This window comes from Pecten maximus, unplaced genomic scaffold (assembly GCF_902652985.1).
Source record: "Pecten maximus unplaced genomic scaffold, xPecMax1.1, whole genome shotgun sequence".
Lineage (NCBI taxonomy): Eukaryota > Metazoa > Mollusca > Bivalvia > Pectinida > Pectinidae > Pecten > Pecten maximus.
Genome location: NW_022979911.1, coordinates 414 through 22,098, shown reverse-complemented (window position 1 = coordinate 22,098; position 21,685 = coordinate 414). Strand labels below are relative to the sequence as shown.

Here is a 21,685-nt window from a genome sequence, read left to right as displayed (position 1 = left end):
CTCAATGTAGTTGAGGTTAATTCTGTATTCATTACTAACCATAATATGCAATATCCGTGGTCTTTGTAATATTTATACTTGATATAACTTTTGTACTTATCCGGGATTTTGTTCCAAATAGGAATATCATATTCTATCCCATAATTGAATTTTGAATATTTATATTGATAACGAATATGTTCATTCTATTCTGTTTTAATTCATTACATCATGCAAAATCAAATACACATTTTCATGTGGTGATTTAAATGACAACAAAAACAATAGACATCGCAGTAAGTGTCATCATAAAATCGAAAGATAACGGTTTCAATGTTAAACATTTTAAATATCTAATTGATGATTCACTAATGCCTGTCGATATTGTATATATCTAGGATAGTCCATAGAATGTTACTTTACTAAGCGGGAATCTAAACATTGTTACTTGGATAATAAAGCCACATTTGATGCTGATATTATATATGACATTAAAATTGTTCGAGCTCAACAAATACATCCTCTGAATCCATAGCATTAAATATTTAAGTTAAATTATAAACATGAACTACATATAATGGCTCGGTTACGCTGGTCTACCTAAGCTTTGAGGATAAGGGATCACATCTGTTGGCAGCATATATGGGAAACGACTATATATCAATGCGACTGATGTAACAAACTCCTTCGTTTCAGTGTTGTCGCCAATATCTTACACTGTAATATTATATTTTCCGTGCAGACTATTTAAAAATAGGACATGATAACGAAAAAGAAAATGTAATAATTTAGAGGATAACTCAACATTTGGTTGATACATGTTTACCTTTCCATGCTGTTTTATAATGATTATAAGCGTAAGGTCCAACACCTAGTAAGATTTGGATAAGGTAATGTTATCACTCCAACCTGTCAATCCCCGGCATATTTACTTTTAGCTGTATATGCAGAAATATTATTTATAAGTAAGAAAACAGTTTTGGAGTCACAATATTTTACAGTTACTATTTAATAGGTCAATTCAAATAAAGATATACAAATTATGTTGTGGTGCATCACGTCACCCCTGAAAATATGACGATGTATTTTTATGCAAAAACTGTATATTTCGAAGTGGCCACAGGCTTCGACCAAAATAAGTTTATGGTCATTATTCGGCAATATTTTTTTTGTTCTGAAAAGTATAGACTGGTCGAGACATGTGGACACTATGAAATATCGAATTTCCCCGCCTGGAAATATCCAAATTTCACCATTTTGGTGCATTTTCGTGAGTTTAGTGGTCTATTGTGGCAGATTTTATCGATAATTTCCAGCAAATTTATATCCATAATAAAAGATAAACACTCCAATTAATGTTTTATGGTTGTATATTTAAAACATATATACTTTTAAATTGGGCTCCACAACAGGGCCATTTACCCCCTTTCGTGGCTCTACTCCTTTATGTAGTTTGTATAAAATGTAATCCAAAAAACAATTTCTTCGGTATGACCTATAGTGAAAATGCCAAATCACACACTTGCCAGACACTTATAAATGTGAAGAATTAAACATATCTTTTTACGGGATCTTTTTTGTGGTAGCTTTGTTTTCACCGAGTCCGGGACAACAGAGGCTTTGGTAGGATTAAACAAATTGATGTAAACAAAACATGTGAAACAACAATTGACATAGTAGGTGACATAATACTAATACAGTATCAACAACAAAAGTTCACAAAGGCAGCGTACGTGTGTGGCACTCATGCCCAGTTCATCATCACGTATCCTCCTGCCGCGTCTCGCGATCGCGCACACGTACCGCCATACACTTCTCAAAATAGCATTCTCACTTTGAACAAGTCTTCGCCATCTCTTCTCCTTATGGTTTTCACGACCGCTTCCCTCGCTCGTGCTATCTAAGCCCAACCGTCTGTCTTTGGTTTCCTTGCTAGAGTGCATGGTAAGGGAAGAAACTCCTGACGAATATTTTAAATGCCACACACATGTATATATATCTAAGGAATGTCCTTTCCTATAGCCGAGTCACACATATATTTATACTCAAATCATATACTAGTATTTATTTTGACAACACAGTACAGTGATTTTTCTCCGTATTACACGGCGATACTTCATCTCATGATATGCCGTCCTCACATGGAGGAAGATATTAAATACCTGTGACGTAAATGCATGATTAATTACTGTCTATGACGAATGCCAGTGGCGCACATGTGTTAATTCCACGAAATCACGCATATCCCGAAAACGATACAATATTTTCACATATTATCTTCGCAGTTCTTTATATTCCAAATGTATCTAACGATTAATAACCATAACATCCAAGGTACACTTTTAGACTGCCAAGAGAGGTAAGACTTGAACAGCGATTTTTTCCCCGTGAAATATGAATTTTAATAAGAAAACCCAAATAAAAAAATAATGTATCTACATGAATACGGTTTGTATATATTCTCTTATTAAAGTAATTGACTTCTATGAACAATGACGTTTTCTTCAAACTATGTATGTATTATTTATCTTGGGTAATACGTACCAGTTGCTATTTTCCTTAGTCTTGGATTCGGTAATCCCAATAGTTTCCAACATGTATATGTCCCATTAACTACATTAGCTACAGTCATGTCATTATTATCAACATGTGTATGTCCCATAAACTACATTAGCTACAGTCATAAGTCTTTATTATCAACATGTGTATGTCCCATAAACTACATTAGCTACAGTCATGTCATTATTATCAACATGTGTATGTCCCACAAACTAGATTAGCTACAGTCATAAGTCTTTATTTTCAACATCTATATGTTCCATTAACTACATTAGCTACAGTCATAGGTCTTTATTATCAACATGTATATGTCCCATTAACTACCTTAGCTACCGCCATAGGTCTTTATTATCAACATGTATATGTCTCATTAACTACATTAGTTACAGACATACGTCTTTATCATCAACATGTTTATGTCTAATTAACTTCATTAGCTAGTCATAGGTATTTATTATCAATATGTCTATATGTCTAATATTCCATTAATTATAACACTAGCTTTCCCTCTGCTATACCGCTAGAAATATACTGCAATAAAGCGATATCTGAGTCTAATTTATTCTAAACATAAAACTTTATTAGCTATAGGCTTTTAAACACAATTATACATGTACATATTGTAAAACCCTGCAGCACATTTTTAATTATAGTCCTGGCACTTCATTCGATAATGACCATATCTTTGCTATGGTCTTGCAGTGTCCTTCCATTAGCTGCCACTACGTTTGTATTATAACGTTTTTTTTCTAAATATGCTTATATTATAAACCGTTACATTGTTTCTGTGTTCTTAATATACTGTGTCACATTGAATAAAGCGATATCTGAGTCTAGACTTCTGTTACTCTATACTCTAGTTTACTTGTTTTAGCCGGATGACATTACAGAATATACATCGCTCCCGCTCATAATGACTAGATTTATATAATGTGTACTGAAGTACGCAGAAGGAAAGATGTATAAAAACGCATATCAAATCATATGTATTATAATGTGATGCAGTACTCAATCAGTGCTTATTTTTCTACAATCTTGTGGCGACGCTACAACTATTTCATTTACTTGCCGATTAACACTTTCTCCACGCCTCTTAAACAAATCGAATTGTTTGGTTATTAATTAAGAGAGACATCTCTCTTCTCAGATCATATTATCATAATTTGATGACATCGGTGAGTTCTGGTTGATCTATAAATCACTTTAAAATGTTTTGAAATTTTCAATGCATGTGACGTTATATCTATGTTTTTTTTCAGTGGCAGTGTCCAAAATGTGGTGTAAGTAGTTTTACCATCCTTTATATTGTAAGAAATAATGAGGTAAATGGACTACTTTATCTTGGCCGGACACTATTTAAATAACACACTTCATTCAAAAGAAATAGAATAAAAAATCATCGAAAAACATATTCTTAATTGGTCGCTACCGTCAGCCCTAGAGGAGTTTCTTTATAAAAGCATGTGTCCATAACATATACCACCCAAAGGTATTATTTGTTGGGGACATGACCAAGATATTAAAACATTATGTTACATTCTAAGGAAACTTTGTGTTCCATACTTTTCACAGCATTGAAGATAAATTGAGTAACACGCGTTAGAGCGTTATGATTTGTTGTCTACAATCCTGTGAGAATAACAGGAGACATACTTCCAATAAGACAACTCAATGTTCATATATCGGTTATATTTTTTATAAATCGATTAAAAGACGATATGCAACATGTAACAGTGTAATCACATTGCAAAATCAAATCCTGCGTCACTAAAAAATGTTATTCATAATACTTCACCAATGTGAGTTATGTGAGAACAATGATAGGACAATTTTCTTTTTGGTCTTGTAAGGTTTTATATTGAAAATTTAGATCAAATAGACATATATACGTGTATATTATTTATGTCGTATTTCTAGCAAACGAATGATATAATGTGTCAGTAAGGATGATTTCATTTCATTTATTTTTTAGCAATTCTTCGGTCAATAATGGTCTAGTCTGAAATGATATAATCTGTCATAATGTGTAATAATGATTTCATTTTCTTTTTAGGGTGTGTTCAAGCAATAATGGTCGAGACTGAAAGGCACTACTGACAGGAAAAAGAGCCAATACGTTTCGAAGCGACGTTAAATGCCACATGTTTTAGTTGATATGGATACATCATGACGACAGAATACATACGTATAAGAGATAAATACGACTTTGATTAATTGGATATTGAGTTTTTCTTTTGTTCGTTCCATATTCATTTGTATCTAATGAACATTTTGGAATTCATCGAAATTACATTGTTTATATGATTTTTATTTGTTAAATAATCAATAAAACTAATAATCACTGAACATATTTCAATATGTATTGTTTGCTTTACTTGTATTGAGTTGTTGTAGTCTATGGTATATTCTGATCTAATTTCAACTGAATAGAGTACAAATATATGTGAAGCATATACCTCTACGCTAGAATAAATGATTCTGTTATCAGTGAGAACCATACAAATGTACACAGTAGGCTGTATTTTTAGGGGGAATACATTTTCGTTGGTGCATACTCATTTCTACCACAATTCCATGTGCTATTCAACTCTCAGACCATCAGTTAATCATTACAGCTGTTGATTAACAATATGTTTAAACCACACGTGGTATAAACTCTGTTCGCATTTTGATTGGCTAACACGGTGAACTTTGACCCAAGCTGCAATTGTTATTGACGTCATCAATAATCTAATGACGTCACATCATCGGGTCCCGGAGGTCACCGGTACACTTTATTTGCATACGCAAAATTATACTTGGCCACGTTTCCCTTTGATTCGAACCGATATTATTGTGGTAGAAACAGGTCACACGACTCGAAATTGTTTGATATGGAATTTATTTCACACTCGTAAGTTATTTTTTAAAAGTTGCAAAAAACACTCGCTAAAGCTCGTGTCTTTTGTAACTTTGAAAAAATAACGCACTCGTGTGAAATAAATTCCATGTCCAACAACCACTCGTTGTGTAACCTCTATGTAACTAATATTTAATTGTCGATGAAGTACTGATCATTAATTTGAACTAGATTTTATTTCTATTAACACTGACATGTTTGCAATATATGACATATTCAATGTTATGACATCTAGATACATGTATTTACATTTGCACACATACCTTTGAATAAAACAGACACTAAGACATCGATTTCACACATTCACATCCATCCTCATGTACATAACAATGCTGGAAGCAATATCATTTTTTTGAATATTAAACTTATTTAAAGGATACAATTTTTTTTAAAGCATTGCGATCTATTGATTTTTAGACGTATGGAAAATGAATATCATAACCAGCAATGCATTTTTCGGGAAACCCACTTAATAGTAGAGCAGAAACATCAATGAATTATTTATTTATTATTTTTTCACAGAAATAAATGCAGCTATCGACATGTTCAGAACACAAATAATTACACACATTAGGAACCTTTATAGAGATGATAATATAATATTTCAGATTCAGTGTCGAATTTAAGATAGGAAAAACACAGTAATTATAAATTGAAGATGATTTGCAAGTCTTCTCATTGTTTGGTATACACGCCAATACGCACGTTTGAAGCTGAGTTGTTTTTTCAATGTTGTTTCGGTATAGTAAAATGATAAATTCCATCTATATTTATGACTCAATACTTTTTCTGCAAGAGCTATAAGTAACAAAACTGTGTAACTTAAAGAACAAGGCGCTTTAACTTTATTGTTCCCTCCAAGAGGAGAATATGTTAAGTTGATTAAATTACTGAATATGTCTTTACTTTTATATAATGTCTAAAATGTTTATATATACACAGCTTAACAACATTCCCATAATAAGTATGGTATATTCATTACATCTAAATTACATAATTAGCAATCATTTCAGCTTTTGACATAAATAAATTAAAAGTGCGTTTAAAGGTTTACTTCTCTGCTGCATTCTATATTAAAACAACTTTATCATCATGTCTTGACAAATTTTGAAGATATTTTTTTAAAAGGTTTCGAATTATTTATACTCGTGTTAGGGTTTGAATGCCATCGGAAATTTAAAGTAGTTGTATTTTTTAGATTCGTTCTGTAGTATCATATCCCTACATCCCTTCCTAAGCTTTGATAAACTGTCTCTATGGCTTAAAATGATTGGTCATTTCAGTGTATAGTTTTTTAAAATACCATTTATTATCTCATACCACGCCTTGTTGAATATAGTTTACCCATGTAAGATTGCTTTGTAAGATACATTTCTATAACAAAGAATTGCAAGGGGGCAACTCTTAAAACGTCGCTACTTGTGTTTACATCTTTTAGTCGTCATCGTTGGTGTCAGGTTTTTGAAAACTTGGGCTTAAGTATTGTAACTGTAACAGTGGCCATTGTAACAGTACTATACAGTGGACTGTCCGGTTTGTCGCCCGCCATAGAAGAACGCTTACGAACACACACAGTAGCCAGGCAATGATGAAAAGTTGTATTAAAGCCACCAATAGATATGTTTTAAGAAATTTTTAACACCGCAACAGACGACACAGCTCCGTCTACGTCAGTACGGGGCCTGGGAATGTGTTTACTCTACACAGTATGCGTGTTTAAACTTATCCTACTGTGAACATGTTGCACATTTTCAGACGTGTTCTTGTTATAAAATTAACGAGTGTAGTAAAAATGACACCCTCGATGTACATATAAATATTTGTTGTAAATGTAACAAAGAGTCTATATTTCTGTAGAGTAATCAGGAAGACTAATAGTAGCTCTAACCTTTGAATATCATCGTCTTTATTAACGTTAATAGTAATTCAACCTTCGCCATGTAATAAAAAAAACGTTTAAACAGATATAATCCTATGTTACAGGAGAGATAGAATACTCGTATACAGTCACTGTTCGCTGGTTCATACATGAGGGACACTTCTGCCAAAAATTTGGTAGTGATATGAGAGAAAAGGGCTCTGTCATTATGTGTGTATGTAGGATAGGTATATTCCACCCGAAGGATAACAAAATGTGGTAAAACCCTCGGCGATCATCGGGTTTCAACACATTTTGTGACCAATCGGGTGGATTATCCTTAACCTACATACACACATATGAAAGAGTCTAATGATTCTTATGCTGTTTTTATTTATTTTGTATTCCTCTAAAGAATTATTTGGTTCCATAACTATAAACCTGGGTATGTTAAACTGTTAAACAATTCTCGATCCTGTGATGTATTTAGTCTTCGGATTCATTTTTATTTAAGAACTTTAATGAAATTATTAAGGTCAGTCATTTCAGCCAATTGTCTTCATATTTGAACTAAATATTTCAAGTTGTATCCTATCTATTGGTGAATGCCAGACAAAACAATGACTTTTTGTTTAACATATCAAAGTCTTGTGTTCCAGGATTCGGGATAGAAATGAATCAATGAATTAATTGCGGTATTATAATATACAATGATTCGACCTACGGGTGTTAAAATTCTCTTTGACCCCTGAGTAACAGCCTCGCCGAATGGTGAAGTAAATTGATAATAAGCAATTTTGAGTAATGGTAGAGTATGTGTGTTTGTAATCAATGTGTTATCCATCGTTTTATGCTCCCACTGAAAAGGTCGTTGTGAAAGTGCCTCGGTCTATCATTTTAAGAAATACAAGTTATAATGCGCTGTTTCTGTGTAATTGAAATTTGACCGTTTTCATATCAGTAATGCAAATCCTAGCTATACATGTTTTGATGTTTTGGAAAAAATCATTTAACGCCATGTGAGCGTGATGATTTATTTTATTTTATCTTTTGATTTTTTTTATTTGATTTTTCTTTTCTTACTTTTTTGTACTTTTTTTCCAGGTAATAGAATTAAGATTGAGATTTGATATTGTCTTAATAATGCTGTAGCTAATTATACGACAAAATGTTGTTAATCTCGTAATTTTCAAATGACAATAAACTGCAAATGTTTAAAATCTGAAGTGTTTTATACTATTTATTTACACATGGATATTTATCTAAAGGGAGTAATATACTTTTGGAAATTTGTGCATGTAGCATTTTTCTATCATAAATAATTACAGATATTAAAAAAATGGGTATCAAAGCATAATGGTCCATCACAATTGTTGTGTCTCTTTATTCATATCATACCGATATTAAAGTAAGATTCATATTGTAATATAAGAGTAAACAACAAAACAATCATAAATTTGATAATCCAAAGTTTGAAAAGTACAACATAAGGTCAAGTGTTCTAGAGAGTAAGAGTCTTCTGCTTCCACGACACACCACTGTGTAAATAAAGCTCATATTCGAGTTAATTTATATCCTTGAAATGTGACCTTGGGTGTTGACAACGGTGTCGCAAGGCACATCAACGAGAAGTAAACTTATCTGTTTTCAAACATAAGTAAAAAAAAAAAGAAAACTTCGGAAGGAATGAGATTGTGATGTCAGCTAACCTGTATATCTTGAAACAATATGTTAGAAGGTAAGGGACATTTTTATTTTGAACGAAAGAGATATGACATTTTAAGTAATTTTGTATGTAGCTGGTAACTCTTTCCATCAACACAATGTCACTAAATTACAGGGGTAGATTAAATATTACATTTTAAGCAAATAAGAAGTAAAAAAGAAAAGTATAATTTTGCATAAAGCTGGCGACTCTTGCCATTTACAAAATGACACTGAAGTACAGGAGTGGAACAATTCCATACGACTCTTCAAAGGTGACAAGTGATTGTTTAGTCAGCATGCGATTATTTTAGTCACATGACATTGCTCGTGGGTAACGAGCTCAGGCGAATCACCACAAACCAGGGAACTGACGAACAAGTTTGTCATGAATTCCCGTCTGCCATTAATCGACAAATCGATACCAAGTCAGGAGATGTGTATGTGTCCTTAAACAGAGTCGTCCAGTGGAGAAACGAGTATGGCGTTTGTAGTGCAACCTTCCGCTATGATTGCTTCGCTGTAAGATATATTAATATTGTCTGTCCGCCTGTCCATCTTTGTTTCCGATATTTAAATTATTTGATTTTGCTGTTTCCCACAGAGCTCACATTTTTTTGCGTGTAACCACATTTTCGAATACATCAATCAAATCACCAATGACTTAGTGCTATTTTTTTTTAAATTAACGCGTAAAACACTATAGCATTATTATTTCAATGTCGAATCCAAAAAAACAATTATCGGGCTCGAATTTAGAATTAAGAAGGTAACGTGTGTGGAATGTCACATTTTAATTACTTTTCTCCGTATAACTGTCGGTGTAGTTTATACGTGAGCTACATAATGGGTGTGATTTCCATCGGTTATGCTACTAAGATGTTTTACTTTAAGTTCATCAACATGGCATACGGATGAAAAGTTGTATTTTTAATAAATAAATTAGCGAATTATATTAATTTAACGTTTGTAATACACATTCCCGTTATTAATTCCGAAAGTATTGTTGTCTAAGTCAGAAGATTATGATAGGGAAATGTGAATGATAGTGGGGAGATTACAAAATGCAAATATAAAACATCAAAGATAACATTATGTTAGCCCTGACAGGAAACAAATTAGGATAAAAGATAAAGTACATTACCCGAATGTGAAGCATAATAGGTTGAAAGTCGTTCAGTCCATTTGTAACAATATATATCGGGAAGAAGTGGAATACACTAACAGACGATTATGTATGACAATAACACAAGCTAGTGTTCAATGCAGGTCAAGTGCCCCCCAATGTATTTTTGATGGAGTCCATGCTCACACAATGAACATATTGTCCTTTTTCCGACGACGTATTACGGGGTCATGGCGCATACATGAAGAACAGATACAGCAGTTTTTTCTCCTAATTTTGTGGTTAACTAAACTGGTATTCAGTGCTCGTGCTCGTTCCAGCGAGTGCTTAAATAACGGTTCAGATATACTGCAGGTGATGTTTTACTTTCAGTGTTGCATTTATCTCATTAAGTATATAGGAATTCACAAGAATTCTGAAAAATAAATGCACCTGTATTTTTGTCCATACCGTCTAGCTTTTCAACTGCATTTCCACATGAATGAAGAAGACTATCATTCATATCTACTACTCCCAGGTTGGTATTGCACGAGAAATGACACTTGGTTTCCCTGACCCTATATTTTGCGTTTTTAGGATCTCTACAAATATGTTCATTCTTTGCTGTTGCCCTGGTGGAACTGGGTCGAATTCACATCCCCTGTAAACTTGCATCTGAAGTTCATAACTTGTAGAGTACTCCCAAATAATCCAAAACTTGACAAAATACTTTTGATGAGGTGTACTGTCTGAGAACGCTGTGTCATTTCGTTGATACAAGAGACTCGTCCAAGCATACTTCCCTGTTTGGAACCTTGAAGCGCATGAAATGACGATTGATGAAGTGCAATGAAATATTCGACATCTGACAGATGGATCGTACCCATGATGCTGCTACTTGATAATAAGTATTTATTTGTAAAATATATTGTCTTTGTGCACACTTTGGCATATGCAAGATATTTGTTTCCCATGTGGAACACTCATGTATGATTAATATAATCTTTCACCCCTTTCGTAGTGAGCTATTGGGATCTCAACCCGAGGAGGGAGATTGTTAAATTCCCAAACACGAGACTTGCTGAGTTTTTGGGCATTTAACAATCTCCCCCTATCTCATCCCAAAAAGATTGAATGATTATTTTTTTTATCTTACCCTGTTTTTAAATCGTTCAAAACGTACTGTCAGTTTAAACTTTTATGTCGGGATAATATTAATTGCATCACAACCTCTCCGATAAAATATCAGTTAATCTGTATCCGATCTTTAGAAAGAAAAAAAAAACAACATTTATAACATCATATGCATCCATTGCATTTCATATATATTAACCAACCTTCCCAACACCAATACCTTTATCAAACATGTGTCGAACATAATGTTCTGTACTCTCATTAAGATTGTTAAATGAGCGAAATAAATAGCTGACACTGTGGTTGACTGTAAAGATAACACCATGGCACTTCAGACCAATACAGAAACATAAGCCATATAATTACATCAGAAGTCAATACTGTAGCAGCGGTACATACTATTATCTGAACGATTCGTTCAAACTAATCACAAAATGTGGACAAGTGTATCACATGATCTGTTTCTAACAGCCTTGATCACAGCTTACATACATAGGATCAACAAACAGTTGCCGTTTATCGTGATAAAGATTATATGAGTTTTAATATCATTCTTCATTTAGATTAAAACATATTTTCACTAATACCATACAATCAGCGCTATACTGTTGTTATGTAAGTGTGCCTTGTCGGTGTTCTGGATTAACGAGGACGCTGGCTTTGTTCAATCTTTGTTATACTATTTTAATAATACAATGAAGATAATAATAAACACACATACTTGCGTTCGAGTCGGTAAACCATTCCGTATTTCTCTAAAATGATATAATCACATATTGCATTCTCTATAAGTTAAAACACCAGTAGTATTTTATCTGATAGTCACCTCAATTAGTGTTATAATTTGTGACAGTCAATACCAATGAATGAAGGTGCCAACACATATTACGTCTACACACGTTTCCTTAACACATATTTGAAATTAACAATAATAAACTAATTCCGAATTGACTTAGAGGAAAAAATGCTCTTGAATTATCAATATTTATATTGAAAATTTTATATACAGTTTGCAGGGAAAATTATTCAAAATTTCCTAGATATTGCACCGCATTCCACAGAGATATTTCATCTCATTCTTCGTCTGCCTCATTTGTTTATATATACACAAACGGAAATACGGTACCACTGTGTTGTCGAAGCTAAATTAGTCAGTGTCTAGAACGAAGTAAATTTATACCAATACGGTTTATATACAAATGAATTACGTATGTATCACTTATCATTGGCAATACGTACAAGTTGCTTGTTTGTCCATGTGTCTGAACTTATAGTAACGCCACTTCCTTCGTCGTTAATAAAATTGTTCCCAACATATATCAGTCTTGTTATTAAATTAGCTGAGCTGTAGATCTGCTTTTTTGGAAATATTTAGGATTTCATCAGATATAGCAGCAGCAGCAGCAGCTCCCCTAGCTATATCACAAGCAATTTGTTAGTTTTATTAATTATTTAAAATAGTGATACTTCGTTTAGTATATCCCGTCTTTCAATTTGCTCTAAACATATATCTTCATTAGCTTTAGCCATTAAACTCGCTCTATATAGCCCGGCAACATTCTTTTAAGTGTAGTCCCAGCACTATATTTGAGAATATCCTCTGTCTTTCTTATGATCTTGCAGTGTCCCTCTTTTAGATGTCCATTATTCTTTTTCGCGTCTATGAAGAATGCCCATCAGTTTTTGGCTATGACTTCATAAACAAAAAATATATTGAGAATAGTGCTTATAATTTTATTGTAATAACTAAAAACAATGTTTTTTTAGACATAAACCATCATTTATTTAATTTATTTTAACAAAGTAATATATTGATGTGTGGCGCATCGATATTACACAAGCGGTTCATTGAGGCCAATGACTGTGCCGCTTTTAAAATTTCCCACGAAAACGATCATGCGGAACCGGCTTGATGCGGTTCGCACTAGTCTGAGGACGCAGTCAACGGTCACTCACGGTGCTGTAGGCTAACAAATCAGAAACACTAGAATGTTTGTTTATATGTAAGAGCCTTGTGGGGAAAATTAAACACTCAGTTATTGAAAGATGAGTTGGAAAACATCCCCGATGACAGAACATTGCTTATAGAGGAGGCGTATGAGTTGGACGGTATCAGAGGCAAGTTGTATTTTCCGCGGCCACAAGTGGGCCTACGTCATTTTGATTATGGCCGCAGGTTTGCTTGATTATTGAAGCTAAAGTGTTGCTTATTACACTTTTTTTTGGTTTGCAGAACATTTTCGACTGTAGCTTCTGATAGAGCTTTCGTATCTCCGGTGACTTTATAATCGATATTCTGTCCGATTACCAATCCGAAAATATCCGACGTTGAACGACACATTGATAGTCGCAAGCAGACGACATCAAAACTAGTTCTACGTATATTACGTCATTAAAATTGACGTAAATGTTTTCGGGCTATGAAGAAATAACCTTAATATTCTAACCAATGAAAATGAGTGAAACAGATGAAATAAAATTATATGTTTATATTATATCTTTCATTATATATATTGTTGCATTCAAAACAGTTACACTGTTCTAATTTCAAAGTATATAGTGTTACATTAAATATAGTGATATCTGAGTCTCATACTCTATACTAGGGTGTACTGTGTTAAGTCAAGGAACAAAGTGTGTGAATCGTATGTCCTTATAGTAGAATAAATCACTCTACTATCAGCAAAAACCAGATCAATGTACACTATAGACTGATTATATTTACGAGGAATACAGCCTCGTTGGTGTATTTTTATCATACGTATGCTGATTGAAAAACACTGACCATTAATGTGAAGGTATATACTGGATTGAATTAATAATATAATTTTTTTAGACATTGATTTGTTTCTCCGTGTTTTTTTCAATTTTCCAAATCACAAAACATTTACATTACTTCAAACAAACCAGACACACACACGCATTCTGATACATATAAATTTGACTTAATTTACACAATAAACATATACATAGAACAATGTTCTAGTGATATCAATATATGGTAGGAAACTACAGTTTAAAGAGTACTTAAATGTAACGTAAACATAAACAAAACATGATACTGTATTGCAGTTAAGACGTAGGGCAAATATCAGTACAAGCCATAATTTTTTGGGAAAAAATCCACATATGTAGAATGGAAGAAACTCCAATTATTATCTTTAAAAACAATCTAGATATAGACATTAAAAGGACATAAGTAGTTATACATAATAGGAACCTGTACAGAATGGATGATATTATTTATCCAATAAATGCGCTTGTTTCACAAATGATATGGAACAGTCATAGCAGTGTGATATTGTTTTTGTTTACACAACCGTAGTGTGTAACCACTTTATAACCCTCTGATTGGTCATTTGTGACTCCCAACACATTTGATTTGCTAACCTCTAGCCTTTGACCACGGCATTTTTTTTTTCTACTCTCACCTATTCTTTTTTTTGTCGTCTGTCTTCAACAGATCAACACGGACACGTTTTACGGATTTGTCGTTTGTCAACATTAATATAACTGGATGGGAGGGGTGCCATCATGGAAATGTTGATTAATCTGGGGTTTGAGTGCTGAATATAATTTGATCATGGTAAATTGACGACGCACTTAAGCGAGATATTGCATCGATCATAGCAGCTAGGGAACCAAAACGGACACCCCACATCCCCATGATTCTCGATATGCAGTGTACCGCGATAGCCATGAATGAATTACCAAAGCAAAGGAAAAATGTAATGTAAAATAGTTAAATCGCTGGCTCTTTTATCGTAGTCATTTGAATGAAACGGTCGCGGCATATAACGTAGGTCTAAGCCTAGAGCTTCTTTTTTTTAGTTCGGTGTCATTCGGTACGGATATTGTACCAACATAAAAATATAATCAACAAATAAACACCTTCTTATCATTCCACTTATCTTTATTACGAATATATTTATCCAAAACACAAAAATGAAAAAAAATAATTTTGGAACATTTGTCTTACGTCAGTAAACTGGTGAGATTTGGTGTTAACACACTGACAAACGTGAAATATACATTGCCCAGCACTCCAGCTCGGTTTCAAAAATATGTGTTTAAATTCACAATGACCCGTGATAGCATACCTACGAAATCCAGGAAAGGACCGATAATTGAATCTGATAACGATTTATCTAATATTCAGCGGTGACGTTCGACTTCGCGATGACGGTGCCGTCTTCGAATACTCGAGCGGAGTCATTTGAACAAGTTACCTTTTAATGAATCACACAGAAACAATGATTGCCAAACTAATATTTCGTTTTGTGAAATTATATCATTTACAAACATAGTACCGAATACATAAGTCGTGCATCTAAAATAGATAATAAGCTTTCGTTCATAACGACCTATATTTGGTCGCGTAGTCATTTGGTTCACGGAATTTAGCAGTCACTTTTGGAGAATTTGAACTTGACAAGCTTATATTTGCAAGTTAAGAAGTTATGGGCTAAAGCAGTTTCGGTACTATTGACGATTTTTTATCATTTTTATCTAACTCTTGCATTTTTTATTTTTTGTTCTTAATTTTGAAAAGACACGAGCTTTAGCGAGTGTCTTTTCAAAATTAGAAAATTAACTTACGAGAGTTGGATAAAAATGATGAACAATCCCCACTCGTTGGGGAACCTCTATATATCAGACTCAGTGGAACATAGATTTGATGTGATGTTATGCAAGGAAAGACTGAATTGTAGATTTGTTTTCAGCCTTTCAATAGTTTATTAATTACATCAATAGTCATGCTTAAAGCGGCTTGCATTTTCTTAATTGTGCGAAGGTATAGTGTAAACAGTAATACTTATACTAATACCCTTCCTAGTGAAGACATAAATAAAGCAGTTTGTGTATTGTATTTAAAATTTAAAGGAAAGGATGCGTAAGTATTATTTGTCCCACAAAAAGGAGCATATGCTAAGTTTAGTGTATTTATACCAGCTTTAATTCTATCAATGTTCTCAAATTTTATATTAAATTTTATCACATTCCATGGATACGTATAATATTATTTACTGCAAAAACCTTTATTTTTTTACATTCTTTACTTTGCGGTTCTGCACATGGTCTTATCATTTGATCAAAACCTTGTTCTAGCCCAGAACAAATATATGTGATCCAATTTTGACCAAGGTGATGAGATAATTCTGCTCTCAAATTTACCACATTAATATATGTGGTTGCCGTAAATGGATTATTCGAACTGTTCAGTCAACTTTACTTGATTGGGCAGGACACAGCTGGATATGCACCATTCTTACATTTTTTACATACATGGCCGTGCATGCAGCTCTAAAACATTTCTCGTTGTTAAAACAGTTCTATTCCTATCCACTCATTCAACTCTTGTTCTTCCATATCTATCCAGGTCCCCTTTTGCTGGTTGACTTTTTACATTGTTAGATACGGGTAGTCTTGTTCCTCCAGCAACGGACAAAATGATGGTGTATGTTCTGGAGCCACATGAACAAGCAAAATGTTTGGCTACTGTCATTAACATAGATAGGATTTGATTGTTTTTAAGGGACCAGTCGAATTATTACGAATTCAGCATCAGTCTGGTTTATCATGATATTATAAGCATCGTCTATAAACCGATTTAAAGTCGTAAATAAAATTGTGTGCAATATCTCCACTTAAAACACCTGCTGAAGAGACTGACTGATGATGTGATGGAGTGACCAATCACGTTAGTTACTATCGAACTGTCTTATCCTCTGCTGCTTATTCACTACTAACTGTCTTTCCTATATGCATACCTGCTACAAGGAACATAGAGAATTGCCACAGATCGGCGTAGTTTATAAACAGCATTTATGTACAATACATACATTTATATACATTTTAGCTGTCAATATTTGATATGCAATTAAAAAATAGAAAGTACACACATGCCATTAAGCATCTATATATGGAACAAGTTCCTAATTATTTTTTTTTTGCAAAATGATTTACAGTGGATGACCTTAATGTTTTTACAAGGAAGTTCAGTAGGTATGTGCATGATCATTCTAAGAACTATCGCTTAACACTACTTATTTCCACAAGAATAGAGTATCCTACTTCGATCTTTTTTTCTCCAAAAAACTCTTCATTTCGGTATTGGTAATTTTATTGATATATCCGAATATGTGCTTACATGCAAAACGGTTCAATTCTATAAGAAATAGTACATCCGATGATTAACACATTAGATACAAAGACGAGCAGGAGAATGAAACATATTTCAACGTAGGAATCGTAGTAAAAACTTATCTATCTAAAGTATATAGATACAAATAAAACTGTTCTTAAGATGTCGAATGATAAAACAAGCATATTTCAGAACAAATATTTAAAAATAAATAATAAAAATAAAAATAAATAAATAAATAAAGAAAAAAATAGCACCAGGAAACAACGATACATTGACAAAAGGAATAAAGGTTCAACTCGGCGAAACTCATGCCAAAATATCAATGTCATCCCATATGCCATCGGGAACTTCTCAAAATAGGAAGCTGTACGGACAGAAACAGCTCATACTACAAACGCCTGCTCGTCTCTCGAAGAACACTTCAAGACGACCCTTCTTTTTGAACACATACACATCTCCATTGACCCCTGCAGTTTGAATATCAGTTTTTGGCACACATTTTTGACTATTGAAGGTAAACAGCAGTGCCGTAGGAAGGAGGGGGAGGGGGGGGGGGGGGGGCAATACTTTTTTAACCTCAAATTTTATCCACTAAACAAAATCGTATGACATCTCCGCTAAATTAGCCAATAATTATCATTTCAATATCCCATGATCATTTATGTAGTACAAAATAAGTTATTTACGCAAATACGCAAATCAGGATATGTTATTTATTGTAAAACATGAATCAGCAGGCCCAGATCGGGGATTTTCCAAAGGGGGGGTGGGGGGGGGGGGCAGTAAATTAGTGATAATAAGAGCGCCGTAGGCAATCCCCCCTGGTAATTGCCCCCCCCCCCCCCTCCCCTTCCCCCTGCCCCCGTCCCTCCCCCCTAGCCCTCACCCGCTTCTTACGGCACTGAACAGGAATTATGACAAATGTGTTTGTAACTGTGGTCAGAGCGGCACAGCCATACCCAGTATTGATAACACAATAAAGCATTCTATACAGTATATACATATTTATTTACAGTATTTATAAGGCTATTATATATACAAAAAACACACACACTCCCACTCACACTACACATAAAGATATATACAGTCTTTTGAAAAGTTCTGTCCTCTTCCCTTCCAATCAACTCCTCTGGTCCTCTGTCCTTATCACGTCACATGAGTGGCCAGCTATGAGCGTAGATGTAGATACTTCAGTATCTCATAACACGTCAGTGTTAACATAACAATCAGTTGATATCGGAATCATCATCACTGCCACATGGAAACCACACAGGTATACATGTAGGTCGAACTGTTGACCACTGACTTATATGAGTCAACTGTATCACCGGGAAACAAGGCTGGGTTATACCGCCACTGAATATCACATGTAGATGACCCTGTCATGGTCAAAACTGTTACTGTGTTGGCTGGTCCATCTCACCCAGTTCCCTTGATAATCCACGGTAGAAAGCTGGTAAATACAGAAAATAGGACATAGTTTGTAGAAATCCGTAATATTCCAGGTACTTTAAAAGTCTCTTCGCGTATACAAGAGCTAGATATTTATTTCACTTACGCGCTTCCATACATTTACACTCCTAACAAACTGGGGTTTCTAGATATACAATTATATATAAATTCATGATAATTCAATAACATTACTTAAATATTACTATAATTACTGAATAATATAGCATACTTATGCGAATTACCAGTTAGGTAAACATGCGGGTCCACAGCGTACAATAAATAATTACAGTCTATCACCTATGGGCCTCCATACCTATAGAAAACGCATACGCTTACTTTACACTAAATACATGACAATAACTGGCCCGTATACAACTAATACATGACTGATATACAAATGTCTTGCTTATACAGCTTATTGATACTATAGTTACCATTATAACATATAGATAAAACAATAACTAGTTATAGAAATTCAAACATACACGTAAACAACTCAGTCACGCACGAGTGGACCGCATCAACTATAAATGCTTGACCGGTCTCCTACAGGTAAATACTATAATCCAATCGGATAAATACATGGGCAATATAAACCAAAAAGGGGCAAACACTTACCACAGTCAGCTTTCTGTGCTTTCACTCATATGAGACAAATATAACAATGTCTCCAATACCTCGAACGATCCTCCGTCCAGAGCGTGCCTTACCGATCGTCCGTCATCTCGTATCTCTCGCGCTTTATCGAAAATACTTACCTGACAGAGAGGTCCGACTTATAGGTAGCGCACCACTAAATACAAACCCTACATACATACCACATAGAAACACCACAAAAATACTTACCATGTTTACTAATCTAGTTATGCGAGCGTGACAGTGTTTATCTATAACCTGGTCTGTTATGAATTGGACAATTTCGTTGCTCACAAGCAGCATCACGTGACTACCAGAATCGGTCAGCAGCTGACCGGATAAAGTGTGAACGTAATTCCGTCTTCCTAAGCAATTGCCACTATTGAAATGTTGTATAAAATTGTTCAATCCTGTGGATTTCTGTATCATTTTGTCAATGGTCTTGAAACGCTAGCTACATACAAAATAAAAAAAAATATTTATATTTCTTAATACAAAGTTATATCTCTGCCATTCTTATTATACATTTTTCTATGCTCTTTTGTGTAAACAAACTCAACCCAATCGGATTTTAATACGGTATCCTTTATGTATAACTAAGACTAAGGCAGCTCTTATGCTTTGCAATACTATGTAAAAATTGCCCCATCCGTTGTTTGATATGCTATCGCGAGCATTGAATATATATTCGCCCTCGCTTTGGATCTAGGTCAAAATTCAGCTATATTATCCTCCGTCCACATTCTTAAGGACTGCGACACCGATCGCAGGAATTAGTAAATTCATATACGTATGATAAAAACGATTTTTTCCTAAGCAACTACAATGTGTTTACAACACTGTTTCAATTTTATTGGAATTAGTACAACTAATTCACCACAATAACAAGTGTTTCACCTGAACATCATGATCAGCCTATCATCATCAACGTATCATCGAATGCTGTAATAACATAACCATCAAAAATAAAGTATTTGTACGGCTAATACAATTAACGATGAAGCGGACGATATAGGTGCCGATTTACATCGCATAGCGCGGTTCAACAGGATTACGGAACAAAGCATTGCAATTAGTTATTGAGTTTTCATTATTTTGAGCTCATGGCAGCATCACGTAATAGCATTATCAAAATCGCATGTCTTGGATTTGAATATAGTCTGATCAAAACGTCAATGTAGACACCTTCTCGTTTGGTATAACCTTCTTACGTGTCTGAATTTAAACCAAAATTCCATTGATGTCGTCATCACTGTATTGAATGTTATAAACAAACAAATGCTATTGCCCCAAGAGAGATAACTCCTCTGAACATAGGGACATGCGACAAGCTATATCATAATGAGTAGTGAAGTCTGCGCCATGAGCTACGGTGTTTGTTGTTAAAATACTCGTGGTAACTGCTATCATATCATAAGGAACACGCATCGTTAGAAATATCAAACACCGTCCCTAAATGTTGCAACCAGTGCAATTGTCAATAACTGTACATATTTAACCCAATTATATACATAACGGATATGTACGGACGCCTTCGTGACGATAGGGATACAGTTACAATAATTAAATAATATTTATGATATTATACATGTATCATTTAATTCTACCTCATACAGTTTGTTTGATATTTGTATAGGTTCTTACATTAAATATGTTAACATGTTTTTTTTTTAAATACTTTCAATTAATTATCTAAGGTATAAGACATAATATATCCGCTTTGTATCGATATCTGTCAGACGTTTTAAACAAGCTGTAAAGTAACTTTCATTTATAGATGACAGCTCGTTGTACTTACATAGTGTACGGATATTCTCTCATGTGTAAGATAAAGTATAGATCATATGATGTGAAGGCCTTTAGAACTACATCTTTTCAATGTATTAAATAAAGTTGTGCTATTTCTGTTTTAGTGTTTGTAACAATCTGAATAACAATGTCTTAATTTAGATATTTTCATTTACCGTATTGAGGGCGTTAATTTGGCGATTTGGCGGGTCCATATGAAGATCGGCAAAACATTCAACCTGTCAAATTTTAACACCGCAAATTAAAAAGGTTCGATACTTTCAATTTCGCCAATAGTTTCTGTTTCGATCGCAATTTGTGAAAACAAAACCATCTACCCATACTGTTCAATAAACTGATGTTAACACTTTACCTGTAGTCTCATTGTTTAACTTACCCGACATATACGCATCATCCAATAAA

General features: G+C 34.0%; 1 long non-coding RNA gene across 1 annotated transcript; it reads left to right on the top strand.

Annotated features, from left to right (window-relative positions):
• The first annotated feature begins 300 nt into the window (after positions 1-300).
• On the top strand, positions 301-4,894 carry LOC117319301. The gene is made up of 2 exons (XR_004530677.1): positions 301-3,818; positions 4,592-4,894. It is a non-coding gene; the product is annotated as an uncharacterized LOC117319301 (long non-coding RNA).
• The last annotated feature ends 16,791 nt before the right edge of the window (positions 4,895-21,685 follow it).